At 42.7% G+C, this 22,531-nt stretch overlaps 1 long non-coding RNA gene across 1 annotated transcript in view; it reads right to left on the bottom strand.

The window, feature by feature from the left end:
- Window positions 1–22,313, bottom strand: part of LOC117196439 (uncharacterized) — a 62,512-nt gene extending 40,199 nt beyond the window's left edge. The window contains exons 1-2 of the long non-coding RNA XR_004476623.2: window positions 22,206–22,313; window positions 1,535–1,650 (exon numbers count right to left, since the gene is read on the bottom strand). This is a non-coding gene — a long non-coding RNA (uncharacterized LOC117196439). The remainder of the gene's footprint in view (window positions 1–1,534; window positions 1,651–22,205) is intronic.
- Between the last annotated feature and the right edge of the window lie 218 nt (window positions 22,314–22,531).

Below are 22,531 nucleotides of genomic sequence, written 5' to 3' on the forward strand. Positions count from 1 at the left end.
CATAGCCTAGCCTAGCCTACCTTAAACATGCTCAGAACACTTACATAAGCTGAACGTTGGGCACAATCATCTAACACAAAGCTATTGTATACTATAGTGCTGAAGATCTCATGAAATGTATTGAATAGTGTACTGAAAGTGAAGAACAGAATGGTTGTGAGTGTATTGGTGGCTTACCCTCATGATCATGTGGCTGCCTGGAAGCTGCCACTGGCCAGCATCACTATAGCATCATACAGCATATTGTGAGTACAGAAAAAAGTCAAAATTCAGAATTCTAAGTACAGTTTCTACTGAATGCATATTGCTTTCACAACACTGTAAAGCCAAAAAAAGTAAGGCAGAAAGAGAAAAACAAATATTGTATATTAACGCATATATGTGGAATCTAGAAAAGTGGTACAGATGAACCTATCTGCAAAGCAGAAATAGAGACACAGATGTAGAGAACAAACGTGTGGACACCAATGGGGGAAAGGGGGGGTGGGATAAATTGGGAGATTGGGATTGACATATATACACTACTATGTATGAAATAGATAACTAATGAGAACCTGCTGTTCTCAAGCACAAGGAACACTCAGTGCTCTGTGGTGACCTCAATGGGAAGGCAACCCAAAAAAAGAGGGGATATATGTATACATATAGCTGACTTGATTTGCCGTACAGCAGAAACGAACACAACAGTGTAAAGCAACTATACCCAATTAAAAAAAAAAATCGTTTAAGTCGAACAATTCTAAGTCAGGGAGCATCTGTATAAGTATGTCTCAAATATTGTTTTGGCTCTATTCCCTATGTCTAGTATGGTGCTTGGCTTAGAGAAATGTTTGTTGGATGAATGAGAATGTTAGGACCTTATTTTAAAATAGAATGCCCTGTTACACAAGGAAGAAGGCAGAGGTGGGCAATGGTCTCCTACTTTCCATTCTGTGAGCATTTCTCAAAAGGTCCACAGATAAGCAACATCCCAACTACCTGAGGATGCTGGTTACAAATGCAGATTCCTGGGCCCCGCCAGCTTTAGTGAAGGAGGACCTCTGGGGCTGATCCCTAGAAATCTGCATTTGTAGCAAGCTACCTGGAAGATTCTTCTGTCCCCTAAGGTTTGAGAAACTTCTACACTGAGAATGGTGGCCTTGAACTAGAAAAAACAGTTTTATCCAAATTGAGCAGGCCTCTCTCTGTGGTCACCAAAGAACTGTAGAGAACAGGGGACGAACCATGTCTCTTTCCCTTTCCTCTTGAGTCTCCTTTGGATAGAAAGTAAGTTCTTGGACCAGACTGATCGTCGTAATCTCTGGGAGAAGAGTTGTATAAGAATTCAGATCTACTAAATCAGAGGCTCCGAGGGTAATATGCTGAGCATGGGAGGGCCTCAGAGGAGCCAGAGTGGCTGGGAAAGGTATTAGGGAAGAGATGCTTTGAACGACAGGCAGGATTGCACGGGCATATTGGAAAGGTCTGAGTATTCCAGAATGATAGACTCCACAGGCTTAGAAGCAGGAGAAGCATGGCCGGAGGAGACACTCACTGTTAGAAGGTGCCTGAATCTCAGTGACACGCTGCTTCAGGATCTGGGTGGCAACTTCAGGAACATTCCTCTCTAGCTCCAAACACAGTTCCAAGTTTCTGCTGTCAGATGTCCCTCTGGAAAGAAGCAGAGGAATCTTCCTACAGGGTTTACTCAGACCTCAAATGTGTCAACACAAAAACTAAATGATCATCTGCCAGGAGTTCCCAGATTGGTGCCCCAGTCAGCTGGACCCTGAAGTCCAAAAGCTCATGTTCAAATTTCATACCTTTGACCAAGTCCTCCTCATGCAACATTCTACTCTCTTCCCCACAGGATGAAGGGGCGAAGGTGCATGGGATGGGTGAGTGGTTTTCCCCAGATGCCAAACAATATCATAAAATTTTCCTCTCCCTCCCATTTTATCATTTAAGGAGCAACAGGATTTGTGAGTAAGAGGCATCTAGGCATTTGGCACTTGTGCAAGGTGATTTGGGGCTGATGAAGAATATGTGACCTCCATGGAGGGGTGAGGTGGGGGAGTCACTCTGAGCACACACCTGGCTAGAGCAGCAGGTGCATGTGGGGAAGAGTGAAGAATAAGTTCGGATCATTGATAGCAATTTACCAGTCTTGGTATGCTAAGAGGGACAGTTCATCTTCTCAACCCATCTTTCTAGACCAACGTTATTGCAAGTCTCAGCTCACACTGTCACCTCCACAAAGAAGCCATGCCTAAGCACCTATTTTATTTTTAATTTTCTTAACATTTATTTATTTATTTGGCTGTGCCGGGTCTTAGCTGTGGCACTTGGGATCTTTGCTGTGGCATGCGGGGTCTTTTAGTTGCAGCATGCGGGATCTTAGTTGCGGCATGTGGGATCTAGTTCCCTTACCAGGATCGAACCCGGGCCCCCTGCATTGGGAGCACAGAGCCTTAACCACTGGACCACCAGGGAAGTCCCGTTAAGCACTAGTTTTAAAATTGCTCCCTCCCTACTCTGACACTCTCCATCACATTACACTGTTTCATCTTGTTTAGTGTGTTGCTCATATATTTAGAATTATGCTGCTTTTTACTTATTTACTTGTTTGCTATCTTTGCCTTCACGAGAATGTAAATTCCATGAGAACTGAGTCTGTCAGTTTTGTCCACAGCTGTAATCCCTCGCCTAGCATTATTCCTAGCATTCCTTAAGTACGCCATAAAATGGTTGTTGAATGGATGAATGAACTTACATTTTTTTCATTGAACATGATGAATATTTGTTAATCCATAACAGAAACGTAAGCACAAATGCTATGATGATAGAAGTATCTATGCCATAGGGACCCTTAGTTTGCACTGTTCCTTGGGGCTCACGTGGACTGTTTTATTAATTCTGAACTACATTTGAAAAGCCACTGACATGTTCTGTGGAGAAAAAGACAAAAGTTGAGCATTGCAAAGTCTTTACCAAATTGTTGCACAGGGTTTTATGATTTGACATTTAGGGGAAAATCAGCAAGTCAGCCTATACCCAACAGAAATTCAAGAGGTGACAGGTAATAATTACTCATGAACATTACATTTGAAAGCCTTTAGCATGAAAAAAAATCTTTAGATAGATGCATGTATTTCTCTTAAATTTTATCTCAGAAAAAGTAGACTTTAATGAGTCTTTCTAATGAATAAAAACTCATTTTTAAAACTAAATAAAACTTGCCACAATCTGCATGTTCAATGAAGTATTTTGTTAAAATTTACGTGGAGAAGAAATCGAATTCAATTAATCACTAAGAAGTCAGAGCTCAGTCAAGGATAAAAGACCTGGAAAGTAGAATCATAAAAGCTCCCAGGTGTCAGTGAAGTTGCATACCACTTCCTAACATATAAGATTATAATATTCAAAATTTTAGTTATCTGCATCTCTAGGTCTAATTCTCCTGTTTTGAATGTCACAAAAGGTCATTTCTTTGACTCTCCAAAGAGCAGACTTTTTCTAAAAATAGGCAAATAGGACCTGTACATCCTTTATCCTTCCAAAGTCTATGCATCTATAATTATGCCCTGCGTTTAAGAAGGAGACAGCTAAATTATCTGTGCCTTTTAAAGAAATGTTCAGGAATTTGGTTGAGGTTGTCAAATTTCTTAGATGATTAACTAGCTTAAAGCAGGCTATTCAGGTTTCTACTATTGATGTTAAAACGTTTGCCTTTGTTCATTTGTTTTTCATTCCTTTCCTTCTAATGTTATTTGAGTTGTGGGTCTTTGTCTATCACTAGATAATGTGCATCAATTTCAGAGCCTCTGCTGCTTACAGAACTTAGCACAACTCATTCATTCAACAAATACTTTTAAGTGCCTGCTATGGTCTAGATACTGCAGAAATAGCAGTAAACAGAGACACCTGCCTTCTTGGAGTTTGTATTTTAGTGGTGAAGACAGACAATGAATAAGTAAAATGTGTGCTCTTGCTAGATTGTGATGGGTGCTAAGGAGAAAGCTAAGCAGAGAAGGGTACATGGGAAATCTGTGCACGGGAGGAGGAGGCCGGAAAAGGCCTCAAGGAGAGATGCCATTTGAGTAAAGTTGGGAAGCAAGTAGGGGCACACCAGGCAGATAGAAAGCACTCATATGTATTGAGTAACTGAACCATGGTCAATTAGTTTCTCAGCTCTCACTATGTTTGGGATGTCTCCTCCACTGAGGGGCTGGTGTGTTTATATTGTAGAAATCTTGTCCTTTCTCATAACTCTTGAATGATGTCCTTATTCACAGCCAAAAATAGCAATCCCAGATCAGCTGATATGCATATTTACGTCCCCAAGAATAAATGACTCTGCACTGTCAGAAACTGGCTGGGAAGCCAGCTGGCTGGATACGTAGGGGGTAACGTAGTAGCCTGCATTTGTGGGAATTCAGCAACACCACCTGCAGCTGTGTGGATGTGGCACCGTATGAAATGGAAGGGGTCAAAGAATTCCAAAGAGAAAGCAGAAGGCAGAGGTCTTGCTATTGGGAGTTAAGGTTTTACACACAAAAATGGTGTCAGGGAGGGAGAAATTTCCTCCTCGATCCCTCTTGAGTTCTTGTGGCTGGGCTAATAATAAAATTAACAGACAGATGAACAGGAGCAAAAGAAACAGATTTTAATCCTGTGCCCAGAGGTCTCAGAGAAATGGGACCTAAGAAGTGGCCAAAGCAGGCAGCTTTTTATACTTTTTAGACAAATAAACAAATTTATGAGGAATTGACAGGACAAAGAAACATTGGGTTTTGGGTGCTCAATTAGCGAAGAATCTAAACAGAGTTTGGGCTTAGGGAGTAAATTAAAGTAACAAGGTTTATTTATCTGGGCTTCTCAGCCCCAAATTCCTTAAGGGTGTCCTTCTACCTCCAGATGCAGGGAGGGCGCCTTTCACGTGAGAGATTTATTTCCTGCTTTTAGGGCGGCAGAGAGGAGGAGTAGCATGTCCCTCTTGCACTGGCCATTTCTTAAGTAACTTTCATTCAAAATAATCAATGTGCCATTGAGGCACATTTTGGGGTGGCTGACCCTGGGTCCCAACAATAGCAATAAAACTCTGAACTGTAAACTAGTTTCTAGTTCTTGCATGTACATGTGTGGACTTTTCTCCAGCCTTATCTATTGGTCGTACCTAAGCAACATGTTATTCTTGGTACAAACTACCGCCACCAGGAACTGAATGCCCTCTTAGCTCTCTGTGCCTTTGCACGTGCTCTGTACTCCTGACCCTTAGCCTTCCAAGACTCAAGTCAAAATTTCACCTTTTCTGTCAAAACCCAATGAACCATAACTTAAACTCGGTGCATATCACTGTAGGTGAATTATATCTCAAAAAAATACAAGAGGGCTTCCCTGGTAGTGTAGTGGTTAAGAATCCGCCTGCCAATGCAGGGGACACGGGTTCGAGCCCTGGTCCAGGAAGATCCCACATGCCGTGGAGCAATGAAGCCCGTGTGCCACAACTACTGAGCCTGTGCTCTAGAGCCCGTGAGCCACAACTACTGAGCTCACGTGCCACAACTAGTGAAGCCCGTGCGCCTAGAGCCTGTGCTCCACAACAAGAGAAGCCACCGCAATGAGAAGGCCGCACACTGCAACAAAGAGTAGCCCCTGCTCACCGCAACTAGAGAAAGCCCATGCACAGCAATGAAGACCCAATGCAACCAAAAATAAATAAATAAATAAATATATTGAAAAAAAGAAAAAGAAAAAAACTTCATCTCCTCTGAGAAGCCTTCCTGGCACAACCTCCCATTCCCCCCAACCTTCCCCCCACCAGCAGGTTTGGCCATGACACCTGGCAGTTCCAGAGACTGGGAGTGAGCTTCCTAGTGAGCCCAGGAGCCAAAGGAGGGGATGTTAGTGCACCTGGTAATAATCCAGGTGGATTATTGCCTTCTTTGCCTATTCCACATTCCTCCTCCTTTATCCTTTCAACTGTAGACAGATAATTTCTGCCTCCTAGGGTTTTGTTCACTGTCGAATTATTGAGTAAAGATGCATTTTAATATTTCCCCAATTTTTGCTAACTTCTAGGAACACTAATTCAAACTTTACATCATAATTCAGACTTGTCCCATCCATCCATCCATTAGAGGTCAAAGCATAGTTATACAGGTTTTTGAGACAGAGGGCTGTATGTTAAATGACATAGATAGTTTGCATACCCAGATCTGTAAGTACAACGTGGTGGGTCATCGTGACCCCTTATAAGATCAAGAAGGAATGTTATCTTTTAAGAAGTTGTCCTGTTGGTGCTAGGAGAATGTTGTTCTTTATGGCTGAGCAGGTATTTCTGCTGTTGGGGGAGGTTTGGTCCAGGCATAATGCAGATACACAATGCACAGTAGAGGCGGGAGGGGAGGCGAAAGGGCAGAGAAAAAAATTTTAGGCTTAAATTTTTCTTGTCTTGCTAGAAAATATGAATTTTATTTCATACTTCCTTCCTTTGCTCCAACCAGATCTTTTTGCTGTTCTGTGAACACACCTAACACACTTGCACCTCCCTCTGTCCAAAGCATCCTTCCCCCTACATCTGCAAGGCTCACATATGTACTTCTCAACCAAACACCCTATCTAAAATGCAAAGCCCACCCCCAGCAGTTCCAAGTCCCTTCACCTTGCTCTAAAGCTCATATCATGTTTTATCATTCTCCATAATTTACTTATTTAATTGTGTTCATTATCTCCTTCATTAGCTTGTAAGCACCAGAAAAGGAAGGATATTTTCTGTTTTAATCACTGAATAGCTTGCATCAGTGGCTAGCACACTGAAGGTGCTCAATCAGTATGTATTAAATGAGACGGTACTGGCATTAGCAGCCCTAGGGAACGTTTATCTGAGGCCCCGCAAGTGAGAAAGCACAGAACTACCTCTCTGACTTTTAATTATTAAGCTGCACAAGTGTAAAAAACTCATTTTCATGTTACCTTTCAGTCAACAAAGCGATAAAGTTCCTTGAACTTGCTTAATGAGTGCATGAGAATGATGGCTAATTAATGTGAAGCAGCCTAGCTGCTCTGCCAGTTAGCTGCGAGGATCACCTGAAGAGCTCCTCGGAGGGGGAAGAGGCCTCTCTCTGGCCCCTGCATATATGCCCCAATGTCTGCACAAGCCCAGAGGAGTATCTAAGGTGAAAGGAGAACGGAGACAGCCTCCATCTCGGGGTCTTTGACAGTTTCTGATTGTTCTTCTTGCCTATAGGAAGCCTGGGACTTTGTTCCCACTTTCCCAACCTGGGACCCTCATCCTGGACCCTGGTTTGTGGGATTCCTCAAAGACTGATCCTAGAGCTAGTTAATTAGAACATCCAGGCTCATGGGATACCTGGGGCTGTTTCTTGCTCTCTGGAATCTTTCCTGGCCTGGCTTTTCCTGGCTGAATGCTACTCAATCTCTCTCTTTCTCTCTCTCCCTCTCTCTCTTTCTATTTACATTAACTGATGTTCTGGCCACAAATTGAGAACAGATTTTACCTGTCAGACTGGGTCGGAATCCAGCTGCGCCACTTACAGGCTGATTGACTTTGAATATGTTTCTCAACCTTTGAGAGCACTGAATTTTACCTGAGCCCTGAGAAAACATGGAGGGTTAAGAAGTCCCCCGCCATCTCTTTGTACTCCAAAATCCCTCCACCTTTTTGTATTCCAGGAAATGGCTATCTCAGACAGGACAACCTGACCTTGCAGCTTCCAAGACCTATCTCCACCCTTTCCAGGATTCCCAAGAGGCATTCCCTTATTTATCTGCTTCTATAAAACTCCAGGCCCCTTCCCTTTATTGAGATCATCCGTGTTAATGAACCTTCTCCCTATTGCAGTAGCCTGGGTAAAATTAGATCCTTAATTGTCCACTACATTTTGTCTTTCATAGTTTTAAGCCTCGATTTCCCATCTATAAAAGGAGATCATCATAACTACTTCTTAGACTTGGTTGAGGGTTGAATGAAATTATGTATGTGAAGTTTAGTAAACTCTCAATAACTATTTTGATGGGATTATTATTCCTGTTAATTCCCTCCAGCCCAGTTCTACCAGGCCTTGGTCCTTAGGTTTTCAATTAAAACTTGCTATCACTACACATTTTCTGTTATTGACAGTATTTTTCTAGAAGATTTTTTCTAGAATAAGATTTTGAGGGGTTTGGCCATGTCTAGCCCTAATCAGTCACTGTCAACCATCAAACACATCCTTAGAGCATGTCCCAAAGGCTGTCTGAAAACAGCATCTCAGGGCTCCCCCTGCATTCAGAAATGGAGTTCTGAACCACTTCCCCAACCTGCCCCACATTTGTTCTCCAAGATCTGGCCTTGCTTCTCCCTTCACATTTCATTCTTGGTGTTTTTTCCTGTAATAAGCGTTGTGTCTCAACTATTCAGCTACATGCTTCTGGGTCCTCCTGGTGGTAGAGTAGGGGACTACTTCACTCAGGGGAGAGCTAGGGCTAATCACTCCTTCGCTGTGCTTCTGAAGGATGTTATGCAGATAAGAGTCTCTCAGGTAATAAGAGTTGCCTCTGGGAGTCGCTCTCTTCCTGGTATGGAGACATCTTTATATGGAATATATATGTAAATGTAGACTTCCTTTACAAAAGAAGAAATTTATACTCTATTTTTAGGCAGTTAAAGGGAAGTAAAGAGCTCTTCCTGTGTATGCTGGTTCTCAATGGCCTTTAGCTCAAGATAATCCACATCCTAGAGAGACATATTTTGGAATGGCATATTCTGATAGCCTTCATATGTTTATTGCAGGGTTTGATCCCCATCAGTTGTAGTTCTTTGAAAGTGTGCAGTGTCTGAAGAATTATCCAAAGAACCCTTTGTCTGCCCAGGCTAATACATTTTAAATTGAGTTAAATATTCATCCATTTCCCTTTTGCTTTCATTTTATTAGGATAATGAGAGCTGCAGAGACGTTTTAAAATAGAAGTTGTTTAAAATTCCTTCTGTATATTTGAGCCTAATCAACTGAGTTCTCACTACTATAACTAGCATGGAATGCTTCACAAATTTGGAGATCAAACATGATCACATCTCTACCACTTTTCTAATTATTTGCTTGAGGCCCCATCTGCCTTACTATCAAGAAGCACAGTATCTCCTACCCTAAATTATCTAAGAACCATGGGGGAGAGTGGTGAGTAGGGGTGGGGGCATCTCACTTCAGCCAAAAAGGAAGTCCATGTAGCTTCCACACTCTAATCATGCTTTTTTATTTTCATTTCCAATGCTTTGACATCTTGGGACCTTGCTGATCCTGGATGGCTGCCCCTCCAAGGGCTAGCCAATTCCTAGAGATAGTAGACTAGCTGGGATTAGTACTTTTCATATGCCAACTAACCAATCCAGAGTCTACCCCCTCCCACCTACTCTATCAGGCTCTCATCCTCAAGGGCCACTATTCCCCTGCCCTAATCACCCCAGGGCCAGTACCAGACAACTAGAGAACACCCAGAGACCATTGAAATTATTCAACTAGCCAATCCTCAGCCTGCTTACACTGCCTTGTCTATTTCTTTCCACAGAAACCACAATAAAGCCTCTTGCCCATATTTTTCTCAAGTTCATTTTTCTTCTAACCAATGCTGGTACTTCCCCACCACTATGGTAAGCCACCCCCACTCCTCTTGGGAACTGTGAGTAATAATCATTTCATCGGCAATCCTCTCCTGATCTGTTGGCCTCCCCATTCCTGAACAATAATAAAATTTATATCTTAAAACCATCCCAGAATCTAGTGAGTCCAGCAAGCTATGGCTTTTCACTGTCAAGGGCATCAGCATTGAAAATAGGTCTTATAAAGTCCAAGGGGTCATGCTGGTCTCCCACTGCCATGATGTCAATGTGTTCCAGATCTCAACCAAGACTTCAGGAGGTCCTGGAGGCAGAGCCCAGCTCAGCCGAGGATGCCCCACACCTGGGATTCCAAGAGAGCTGATGCTCAGTGCTTTCAGCTCACATATCCAGGCACCTCCTGGGGGAAGTCAACCTGTAGAAGACTGGCATCTGGCATCAGCCACCTTGGGGACCCATAGCTATCTTGTGAGAAGGCTGCCTTCAATTGATACACTGATGTAATCCAGTGATTTACTCTAGAAGAGAGTAGGGGAGTTCCTGGCATCTCTTTTGCTATAAAAAAGAGAACCCCTTCCAAAACACTACCCCAATTTCATACAGGCATTTCACAACTTATCAGATTACCTAATTTATGAAGGAACAGCTTGTAAAATAACCTTTGTTCCTCCTCCATCACTGGCCTCCCATGAGCTCATTATGGACTCTTTCCATCCCTGAAAACTCCCTTTCTCCCCATCTCCCATCCACAATGGCCAAAGCTCCCCCACAGACACCTTCTCTTCTAGTCTTCCCCTAAGCCTCCTGGCGATGCCCCAATCTTGGCTCCTCCATCAGCCTAAGCCTCTTTCCCTACAGCCTAGCTCATTTAAAGTTCCCCATAGACCTCAAGCCTTAGCTTTCAGAAAAGCTTAGGAACCTGTGTCAGGCCCAGCACTCAAGTTTTAGGAGGGCCTGGGCTGCTTCAAGGATTGTGTTGGGGAAGGGAAGAATTTCCTTCCACCCTTTCTAAGTTCTTCAGCTGGTCTAAGAATTGACATGAGACAGAATAACAGGAGAAAATCAAATTCCATCACACATTTATGGGGGCCCTACCAAAAAAAAAAAAAAAAAGACCAAGGACACACTAGGCGATTGAAGCCTATATGCCATAGTGAAAGGAAAATCAAAATGGAGTCAGTATCGTTAAAAGAGCCCTCTACAATGGAGCTGGAAGGCTACTGAAGAAGTGTGACCTATGCACATGTTTCAGCCTGGGAGGAATCTGACCTTTTGACTGCTTATTATCCTAATGAAAGTATCCAGAACATCTGCTAGAAACTCAAGATACTTATCAGACCCTTATCCTAAAATAACTGTGACAGTCTATCTACTTATTGGACCCCTACCATTAAACAACTTGTGATTACTTAAGGACAAATATTTTCTGAATTGCGTCAGAATCACAATTCTCACCAAGCACCTTTAACAGCCTTGTGGAGTTTTGTCTTTATAAGCCCCATACTCATTCTCTTCCCCAGAATACTTTTTGTGATAGGTAAGAACAAATCTGACTCCATACTGGATCTGTTACTTGTACTTTAACCTTTGTATTCTATTGCTTTTGCTACAAGTTAATCACTAAAGAGTTGTTGCCTAGGGGCTTCCCTGGTGGCGCAGTGGTTAAGAATCCGCCTGCCAATTCAAGGGACATGGGTTCGAGCCCTGGTCCGGGAAGACCCCACTGCTGCAGAGCAACTAAGCCCGTGCCCACAACTACTGAGCCTGTGCTCTAGAGCCTGCGTGCCACAACTACTGAAGTCCACACGCCACAACTACTGAGCCTGTGCGCCTAGAGCCCGTACTCCGCAACAAGAGAAGCCACCGCAATGAGAAGCCTGCGCACCACAACGAAGAGTAGCCCCCGCTTGCCGCAACTAAAAGAAAGCCCATGTGCAGCAACAAAGACCCAACGCAACCAAAAATAATTTAAAAAATAAATAAATAAAAAATAAAGAGTTGTTGCCTATAGCTTAAAGTACACATAATGGCCCATCTCCAGGAACTCTGCCTCCCATGCCTGAGCCTTAACTTAAAATACCTTTGTTTAGTTCACAGGAAACATCCTAACCAGGTCACCTGTGAATGGCTGCCAGAAAGAAGAATTTAACACATACTTTCCAGAGTCTGGCCGGAACCAGGAAATATTTACAGCAACTTATCGCCTTTTTACTCTACCTTTTCAGCTCCCCCTCTTAGTTCCATAAAAGAAACTAGCATCCAAACCTGGGTGAGATGGTTCTTTACGGCGTTAGTTCCACCATGTTCTTGGTCTGCTGGCTTTCTGGATGAAGTGGCTATTCCTTGCCCCAACAGCTCGGCTCTCGATTCATTGGCCTGTCTCAGGCGGGGAGAGGTACGAGGTTGGACTTGGTGACATTTTGGGGATTACCCTATCTGTATCTGCTGAATTGCAATTCTTAAGAACCCAAATAAACTCTTTTCTTAGTTGCAGCCTCCTGCATTAGTTTTTGTTTTTGTTTAATTTGGCTGTACTGGATCTTAGTTGTGGCACGCGGGATTCCTGAGTGTGGGATCTTCGTTGTGGCATGCGGGATCTTTTAGTTGGGGCACGCAGGATCTTTTTTTAGTTGTGGCACGTGAACTCTTAGTTGCAGCATGTGGGATCTAGTTCCCTGACCAGGGATTGAACCCGGGCCCCCTGCATTAGGCGCGCAGAGTCTTAGCCACTGGACCACAGGGGAAGTCCTTGCATTAGTTTTTGATTGACACCATCTGAGAGACGTGGGTAAGAGTTTGGAACTTCAGAGGGGAGGAAGGCAATTAACCTGGAGCTGAGAAAACAAATGTTTAGTAAACAATGGTTTGCTCTGCCTTGCAGAGACAATGGACACAGGAAGGACTTTGGTCTGTAGGCCCTCCAAGTTTTCCCTACCACGCCCAGGCCACATTCTTTGCAGATATCTCTGGTGAGAGTGCTCTTCCTGGACCAGGCCCTTTATCTAAATTAATTTAGGCAGTTAAGGGGGAGGTAAAAAGAAAGACTACCTGAGGCTTCTTTTACTTAAAAATAACCAGCCTAAAATAATCCACCTGCTAAAGAGACACATGTCTTTGGCGTGGCAAATTTTGCCCTCCTACAATTATAACAGTGACACGGGTTTTTAACTGGCCTGAGAACCCAGTAAACATTTAAACAAGTATGTTTCCAGAAGAAAATGTGTCCCAAGGTCCAAACAAGGGACACCCAAATCAAGTTTCAGAACATCCCAACTCTGACGCTCATCTCATCCATAGAGACCCAGATAACTCAATAGAATGCGCGTACCACCTTCACGAGCTTCCTTGCCAGACATTAGGAGAATGGACCAGATTGTCTCTTGCAGTTCCAACAGTGATGTAAGATTAAAGCTGAGCTCAAGAGAGGTTCATGTCCTGCTGTGAATAATTTCTGCATTGAATGATTTATGAAAAGTTTTGGGAGTAGGGGTGGTTTAACACCGATTTAAAGGATCCTTGCTAATTCAAGGATCACAGCAGAAAGGAGAATTTGGAGAGGGAGGTTGGCTGAGGGCTTTGTCGGGCTGGAGAACCCAAGGAGCACAAAGGTATCACAGGGTGACCAATTTATTTCTTGCTTCAGCGGTTCCTTTTTCTCAAATCCAGACACTATTGCATCACAATAGTCTCAAAGTGGCCAAATGCCTTCATTCCAAAGAGCAGTTGCTTGCCACCTGCTGGTTTGCATTAACATAAACTATGCAGCCAGCTTCTTGTTCCAGGGGAAAAAAGCCTCTCTGTAGGGTTGCTTAAGGCAATCAGACATTCAGCTTAAGAAAGGAAGAATTAATTAACTGAATTAGCTGACTTTCCGCTCCAAGTACTGTTAAAGGGAAATAATCTTGAATGAGTTTGTAACCAGTTCATTTACACAATTTTTTTTTTTTGACCGCACCCCACAACTTGTGTGATCTTAGTTCCCTGACCAGGGACTGAACCCAGGCCCTAAGCAGTGAAAGCACAGAATCCTAACCACTGGACCTCCAGGGAATTCCCAATTTTTGTTATTTTAAAGGATTCAATGAGATTTTAAAATCCAGAGGCCTCAGTTTAGTAAAGCTTGACCTGAGTGAGATGTTAAACATCGACACCAATGCACAGCCTCCTTCCCTCCCATTTATTACAAACATTCAAGCTGCTGCAGACGGTTGTTTTAGGGATATTAAACTACTAAATGCCAAGTCTTATTTTCACATTTCTATTTTCATTTTGCTAATTATCTCTTAATAGAAGCTTTTTGTGATTGACCTTTATCAACCAGTGGGCAATGCGGCAGATTTTAAAAGAACTTTTGTTTATACAAATCACTGGACTGGAGTCTACTCAGTGGCCTTGGCAAAGGCCTGGAGGTGGGAGAGACTGTGACTAGGGAGGCTGGGGTTAATAAAACCTGGTGAACAGAGCAGTGGTCATGGAACTAAGAGGTCGTGTGTTCAAGTCCCAGCTGGGTAGGATAATATAGTCAGATGATTTATTGTTCAAACCAGGGTACTTTTAAGACTAAAAGGGACTGCTAACTGTATAGGATGTCAGGACAAAAGAACTGAGACAGTCTTAGGAAAATGGTCACCATATTGTTAACTGAAAAACAGTGTTTGTCTCTTAGTGGGTGTTGAGCCAAAAGACACAACCAAGCCAAAGAGCAGGAGAAGGAAGGATTTATCACTTGCAAGAAGTAAGGAGAACACCGGGGACCTTTCCCAAATCAGTGTCTCCCCAGATAGCAAAATTGGGGAAGTTTCAAACTAAGGGTATATGCATATTACTGAAGGAGCTTGGGTGGTCAACAGAGTCCAAGCTTTAGTTGATTGAAGTCACCAGGGCCAAAATCAAAATGGCCTAGAGCTTCAGAAAATAGGTGCTCAATGGATGTTTTAGTCCAATGATCCAGATTTTCATATGCTCCATTTTCTTAAATAGGGCACACTTGGTATGTTGTGCAAAATACTTATAGATTGGAGCAGGAGCAAACACCAGAACTAAGGCAAACATCTACCAAAAGGGGCACCAGTAGCCAAAATACATCATTTGAAACTTCAGTATCCTATAGCTTGCAGGATCCTATGCTACAAGAGTCTTGCTTCTTTTTTTTTTTAATTGTATTTTTTTAAATTTATTTATTTGTTTGTTTATTTTTGGCTGTGTTGGGTCTTTGTTTCTATGCGAGGGCTTTCTCTAGTTGCGGTGAGTGGGGGCCACTCTTCATCGCGGTGCGTGGTCCTCTCACTGTCGCGGCCTCTCTTGTTGGGGAGCACAAGCTCCAGACACGGCTCAGTAAGTAGTTGTGGCACACGGGTTTAGTTGCTCCGCGGCATGTGGGACCTTCCCAGACCAGGGCTCGAACCCGTCTCCCCTGCATTGGCAGGCAGATTCTCAACCACTGCGCCACCAGGGAAGCCCTTGCTTCTTCTTTATTACAGATTACGGTAGTCAATAAATGACTGATGGACCAATGAATTGATGATCTTACATGAAAATTATTTTCTTAATCTTTTCATCAAGCAGGCAGCTTTTATCTTCAAACTTTTCCTTACATTTTTTAACGTTTAAAATGTAAGTTCTGGGGCTTCCCTGGTGGCGCAGTGGTTGAGAGTCCGCCTGCCGATGCAGGGTACATGGGTTCGTGCCCCGGTCCGGGAGGATCCCACGTGCCGCGGAGCGGCTGGGCCCGTGAGCCATGGCCGCTGAGCCTTTGCGTCCGGAGCCTGTGCTCCGCGGCGGGAGAGGCCGCCGCACTGAGAGGCCCGTGTACCGCAAAAAAAAAAAAAGAAAGAAAAAGTAATTTCTGTACATATATCCAGCAAAATGGAAGTCTGGAAATGGAATTACAGCCTTCTAAACATTAATAAAGTAGGAAATCGGTTTTACATAATTTAATCTTTGGGACTTCCCTGGTGGTGCAGTGGTTAAGAATCTGCCTGCCAATGCAGGGGACACGGGTTCGAGTCCTGGTCTGGGAAGAGCCCACATGGCGCTGAGCAACTACTGAGCTTGTGCTCTAGAGCCTGCAAGTCACAACTACTGGAGCCCACACACCTAGAGCCTGTGCTCCGCAACAAGAGAAGGCACCACAACGAGAAGCCCGCGCACCGCAACAAAGGGTAGCCCCCGCTCGCCGCAACTAGAAAAAAGCCCGCGTGCAGCAATGAAGACCCAACGCAGCCAAAAATAAATAAAACTTAAAAAAAAAAATTAATCTTTGAGTTTAAATGTAAAGATGGCGTAAGCAATCACCCATTTTGTGATAGATGCTGACACCTACTGGCCAAATTTGATATTAAATGCTTGAAATGTTTTGACAAATTAAAAAAAAAAAAGGAAATGTTCTCTGTTCTACAAGGGGGAAGCTTGGTGGAGGAAGTGTTACCAAGCCAGACTTGGGTCTGCTCTCCTGCACACAGTAAAGCCAATCTACTGACGCCGGGCTGTGGTGAAGGAAAGCGCCATGCACCAAGCAAGGAGTCCAGGGCAGCTAGTCCTCAAAACACTCCAACTCCCTGATTGGTTTCAGGAAAGCATTTTTAAAAGCCAGGTGAGGGAGGGCAACCACAGGGTTTGTGATCAGCTCACGGACAATTCTCTGATTGGTTGATGATGAGTGGTGAGGTAACAGGGCAGTGTCACATTATCAATCCTCAGGCTCCAGTAGGTCTGGGGGCTGCGTGCTCACGGTCATCATTTAGTGGTGGTTTTAGCATCTGTAAAACAACTCAGGAAATGTGCATCAGATACTGTTACCTAGGTACTTCAGAGAGGAGCTAAAGCACAGGACACAGGAGCAGGGGTTTGTCCGGGAAGGCCCCATAGGGTCCTGCTCCCTTACAGAAGGGGGAAAAAAACCCTGGCTCCAGAGAGATGGAAGTATAGCCACTGGGAAACAGAAACCCAAGAATGAGAACAGACCTAAGGAATAGAATCTTGGGGTGGCTTTTGAAATGTCATCAGATTGACCCCAGAACTTCTGCCTCTCCTTCAGTTTTTCATTTGGGGTTCCAGGTGCACATTTTTTTAAAAATATTTATTTATTTAGGCTGCTCCGGGTCTTCGTTGCAGCCTGAGGACTCTTAGTTGCAGCATGCATGTGGGATCTAGTTCCCTGACAAGGGATTGAACCTGGGCCCCCTGCGTTGGGAGCGTGGAATCTTACCCACTGGACTACCAGGGAAGTCCCTCCATTTTTAAACTAGATTTTAGAAAAGAACCACCCTCCAAGCCACCAAACAGATGTGCCCTTGCATCCTTTTCTAGGCATTCCTGTGGCACCTAATCATCAACAGTATTGCTGAGACGTTTCGGATGCCTACCCTGTGCTACAATGCTAAGCGCTTTATAAGTAGACAGACCCTGGAGTTAGACGACCAGGATTCCAATACTGGCTCTGCTATCTACAAGTTCTGTGACTTTAGTCAAATAACCTAATTTCTCTTTCCTTGTCTCTAAAATGTAGATAACAATAGAGCCTACAGCATAGAGTTCTTGTGAGGTTTTAAAGAGTTTATATATGTAAAGTGCTCAAAACAATGTCTGGTATGTCCCAAGTGCTATACAAATGTTAATTATTGTTACTTTGTTTTTTCTTTCCAGTGATAGTCTGAAATAAATAGTTATTTTTAAAATTAGGAAACTGAGGCTTAGTGTAGGAGTTGGAAATGCTTTCAGCCCCTCTCCTACTGGTAACCACTAACACCATTCCTTCCCTTGCTCCTTCAGGCTTAAGGGTAGTAAAGGCATTCTATTACCAATAGTCCCTTGTTGGTTCTCTTAACCCTGACATGACAAATTATTACATTCCATCTGTTTCCTGCCAGAACTCTGACAAACACCTTACATAGTCTCCTATAATATCCTTTTATGTATACTCTCTTAAGGGGTCTTATTCTATTGAGATTTCAACCTACAGCCTTGTCCCCATACATCTTTCTGGCACCCCAGGTGCCCATAATGGCATGTTCCACCAACATATGCACAGCAACTTTGCTGTAGAATGAGGACATCTTGGCTCCATGAGGCATGCAGGAGAGAATTAGAGTTATAGGCTTCCTTCACTAGTCTAGCCTGCCATGGTTGCAGTTCTCATGGTTGTATCTCTCCAATGTTGCCCTGCTTAATCTGAGTCCCAGCCCTTGTCCTGTCTTCCTAATAAGTCCAGCTTCTCTATCCTCTCCCTTTATCTTGCATCCTTTGCATCTAAGAAGTGTGCCCCAGTATAACTCTTATATGCCTCTTTCTTCCTCTGTCTGGGCTAAATTCTCCTACCGTCTCCCATTCTTAGCTATTTTACTTCTTTCCTCTTTTCTCCTTCCTCAGTCCATGCTTCTCCTTTCCCTGTTTTCCTGGCTTGCATCTGGAACACGGCACCACTCCAAACTACTTTCCCAGGTCTAGTATCGCACTGCTTGTCAATCATTTGCAGATCATCATGGCATGTGAAAAAGAGAGTAGACTTAATTTTATTTTAGCAGTATTAGCAGCATAATAGGCTGGGTCTTAAATAAAATAAATGTTATGAACTCTGAAATACCGACACATGGATAGGAGTCTATTTTGCTCGTTCGTAAAAGCCATTTGTTTTTATCGTGGTAAAATATACATAACATAAAATTGATCATTTTAACCATTTTTAAGTGTACAGTTCTGTGGCAATAAGGACATTCACATTGCTGTGCAATTATCAGCACTATCCATCTGTAGAACTGTATCTTCCCAAACCACAACTGTGCACTCATTAAATGGTAACTCCTCATTCCTCACTCCCTCCAGCCCCTGGCAACCACATTCTACTTTTTTGTCCTTATGATTTTGACTGAGTAGACTTATTTTGTGCTGTTGAGAAGAACAAGGTCAGGATCACTGCATGTGAATTGCAAGTGGCCTGTGTTGATGTGTTACGTCCACCCATTGTTGGTGGACAGTGAGCTGCCTACCTGAGGCAAATCTCAGGATGAGCCTGAACGAGCATCTGCTAGGAAAGAAGGGTGAGGGGTTGAAAGAGAGGACACCTCCACCCCCAACCCCAATCCTCAGCCCTGCTTCTGCAAGCTCCCTTCTGACTCTTTAATCCTATGAGAAGGAAACTTGGACTGAGGAATATGAAATGTGTTAATAGAAAACACTGGCTCTTAAGTTATTACAGCCAGTATGTCCCCACATGAGTTACTGACAGTTACTGCCAGAGTCATGCACAATAATATTATGAAATCTAGCCTTTGATTAAGGCAAGTGTCCCCCCAAAGCAGGAGTGATCAATGCAGAAGTGGTGAGTGTAGGCAATATTCCCCATGTCAAAAGTTACAAATAGGAAGCCAGTAGGCCAGACTCAGAGAGAGCGGTCCTGTTTGGCCTGCACAATATATTTTTTTAATGTGATTAGTTGGCAGATTTCAGCATCTGATTTCTGGTTTCACTTGAAACATCTGGCGACACTGGGCCTGAAATCTTGCCTGGCAACAAAATAAGGCTCCCACTCTTTGTTCCCCTTGCTCAGCCTGGCCCTGGGAGCATTCAGGTTTGCAACCCCTGCTCTTAGAGATCTTAGGGCCAACTTTAAGAATACATTTACAAAATGTTAAAGAAATGATTAATTACAGCTCTAAAAAATAATTGAAAAATGAATAGAGGAAATATTTGAAAAGGAACAGCGTCCAGATTCCACAGGTGTTATGGTAAGGGAAGTGTGACCTCATCAAACAGATTTGCAAAGTTGGTGAAAATAATTTAAATAAATATCTGAGGGGGAAAATCAATCAATACACATTTTGGGGGCACTTGTAACATCCTCCACCACACAATTCAATCCCTGTTCTGTTTGTCAACAACACTTAGCACTGTTTAACATACTCCATGTCATATATAATTTTCCATTATGGCTTAATAAACATAGTTGTATTTTTTTAATATAATTTCCTTGATAACTTATTTTCTGTTACTGTTCTATTAAAATACAAGCTCGCCAAGGGTAGAATTTTTTTTTAACTGAAGTGTAGCTGATGTGCAATATCTAAATTTCAGGTGTACAACATAGTGATTCACAATTTTTAAAAGTTTTATTCCCTTTATATTTATTATAAAATATTGGCTATATTCCCTGTGTTGTACAATATATCCTTGTAGTTTATTTAGTTTATACATAGTAGTTTGTACCTCTTAATTCCTTATCCTTATCTTGCTCCTCCCCGCTTCCCTCTCCTCACTAGTAACCACTAGTTTTTTGTCTATACCTGTGAATATGCTTCTTTTTTGTTATATTTACTAGTTTGTTGCATGTTTTAGATTCCACATATAAGTGATATACAGTATTTGTCCTTCTCCGTCTGACTTATTTCATTTAGCATAATGCCCTCCAAGTCCATCCGTGCTGCTGCAAATGGGCAAGATTTCATTCTTTTTTATGGCTGAGTAGTATTCCATTGTTTATATATATCACATCTTTTTTTTTAATAAATTTATTTATTTTTGGCTGTGTTGGGTCTTTGTTACTGTGTGGGCTTTCTCTAGTTGCAGCAAGGGGGGGCTACTCTTGGTTGTGGTGCGCTGGCTTCTCATTGCGGTGGCTTCTCTTGTTGCACAGCACGGGCTCTAGGCATGTTGGCTTCAGTGGTTGTGGCATGCAGGATCAGTAGTTATGGCACATGGGCTTAGATGCACTGTGGCATGTGGGATCTTCCTGGACCAGGGATCAAACCTGTGTCCCCTGCAACGGCAGATGGATTCTTAACCACTGCACCACCAGGAAAGTCCTATCACATCTTCTTTATCCATTCATCTGTTGATGGACACTTAGGTTGCTTCCATATTTTGGCGGTTGTAAATAATGCTGCTATGAACATTGGGGTGCATGTATCTTTTCAAATTAGTGTTTTCCTTTTCTTTGAATATATACCCAGGAGTGGAATTGCTGGGTTATATGGTAGTTCTATTTTTAGTTTTTTGGGAAACCTCCGTACCGTTCTCCACAGTGGCTGCACCAATTTACATTCCCACCAACAGTGCACGAGGGTTCCCTTTCCTCCACATCCTCAGCAACATTTGTTATTTGTGTTCTTTTTGATGATAGAGGTATTATTTTTCCAACTGTTTTATTTGCAGTTATATCTCCAGAGCTGAGAATAGTGCCTGACACATCACAGATACCCAAATAAATATTTGATAAATGAATGAATAAACTTATTTTGTACAAGTTAGTTCTACACCAACAATTGTAGGGATGCAAGGATGCATAAGGCACCACTCTCATATTCAGAGATCTTAGTGTAATTGGAAAAATAGGACATAAAGACAAAAGGCAATAATAGGAGATTTGTATATAATTAAATTGACAAATGACTGGAGGAGACAAAATATTCCAAAAGTCCAGAAGGAGGAGAGATTATTTTGACCTGGGGTGGATGCTCAGGAAAGCCTCACAAAGAAGGTGGGATTCAACCTCAACTTTGAAGGCGGGGTGAGATTCATGCGAGAAGTAGGTAGGACATTCAAGGGAGAGGAAACTATATATTAGAAAAAAATTAGCAAGGAGTTTGATGACATCCTGTAAAAACTTTCATTTTATCACTCCATAGTCTTGAGCAGAATTTGAATAAGGTATATATTCTTGGAGGTTTTGGAGCAAGTTACTGTCCAAAGCAGTGTTTTCAGGCATTCAACTTCATGACTTGGTGAAGGATGAATTCACAGCACGTGGTACTGGCAAGACTCTCAGAGGCAAGGAAAAGAAGTCTTGGGGGTTTTACAGCTTGATAATGAACAGTATCATTAACAGAAATAGAGAAGTCAGGAGAGAAGAAGCAGCTGCTCAGGATTTTGATTGCAAGTGACAGAAATGCAATATGAACGTCTCTGGACAAAAATAGAGACTTTATTGGTTCAGGAAAGCAAACTGCCGAAAAAGCAGGTGTGACAGGGAGACTCAAAAACATTTGGCAGCAGGAACTAGAAGTTCATCTCATTCTCCATCTGTATCTCTGTTTCTCCCTTCTGGGTTCATGTCATTCATGAAGCTGCAATACATCTGCCATCATCTCCCAGGCTCACATCCTCCCCACTCTCACACCAGAGATGACGGTTCCAATAGAAAAGTCCCTGTACCACTCTGATGGATATGTGGGGTCACATCCCTACTTTAGTTGGAGGCAAGAGGCAGAGTACTCTTCTTAGCAGTGCCCATTAAAATCACAAGGTTGGCGGGTAGAGCAGTCCCTCAAAACAAAGGGAGGATACATTTTCAAAAAGAAATGGGAGTACATGCTAGATAAATAAAGCAACTGATGTTTACCACAGGGGACAGGCAGAGAGTGTATTGTTTGCTTGTTTTGACATTTAAAATTAGGTAAACTAGCATAAACCTGAGATCACAGATCACATAATCTCAGAGTTCCATAAAATTCACCTGATCCCACACCCTATCTAATATATTCATTTTTTTTTGTAATATTCCCAACAAGTCATCTTTCAGCAGGCACTCAACTTAGTCCCTCCTTAAGCCCTCTAGCCATTGTAAAATATTTCTGGTTGTTACAAAGTTGTTCCTTATAGTCAGATAAAAATTTGTTACCTTGGAGCTTCCACCAGTTAATTGCAACTCTCTCCCTTGGTGGTATCCATAATGAATCTCTTCTACTTTGCAGGATCCAAGAGAGCTCTCATGTTCCCCAGTAAGCCTTTTCTCAGGCTAAGTCTCAATTTACTCCAGCTATTCCTCATGTGGCATGAAGAGTGCCCTTGGACCTTTGTCCAGTGAACTCTTTCAACATTCAATAAATGTTTATTGTGCACTTGCTTTGTGTCAAGCAGTAAACTAGACCTTGAGAATAAGGTGATGAGAAAAATAGGTTACATTCCTGTCCTAAGGAAACTTACAATCTAGGAGGAGAGAAAAAT

This window comes from Orcinus orca, chromosome 14, assembly GCF_937001465.1.
Source record: "Orcinus orca chromosome 14, mOrcOrc1.1, whole genome shotgun sequence".
Taxonomy (NCBI): Eukaryota; Metazoa; Chordata; class Mammalia; order Artiodactyla; family Delphinidae; genus Orcinus; species Orcinus orca.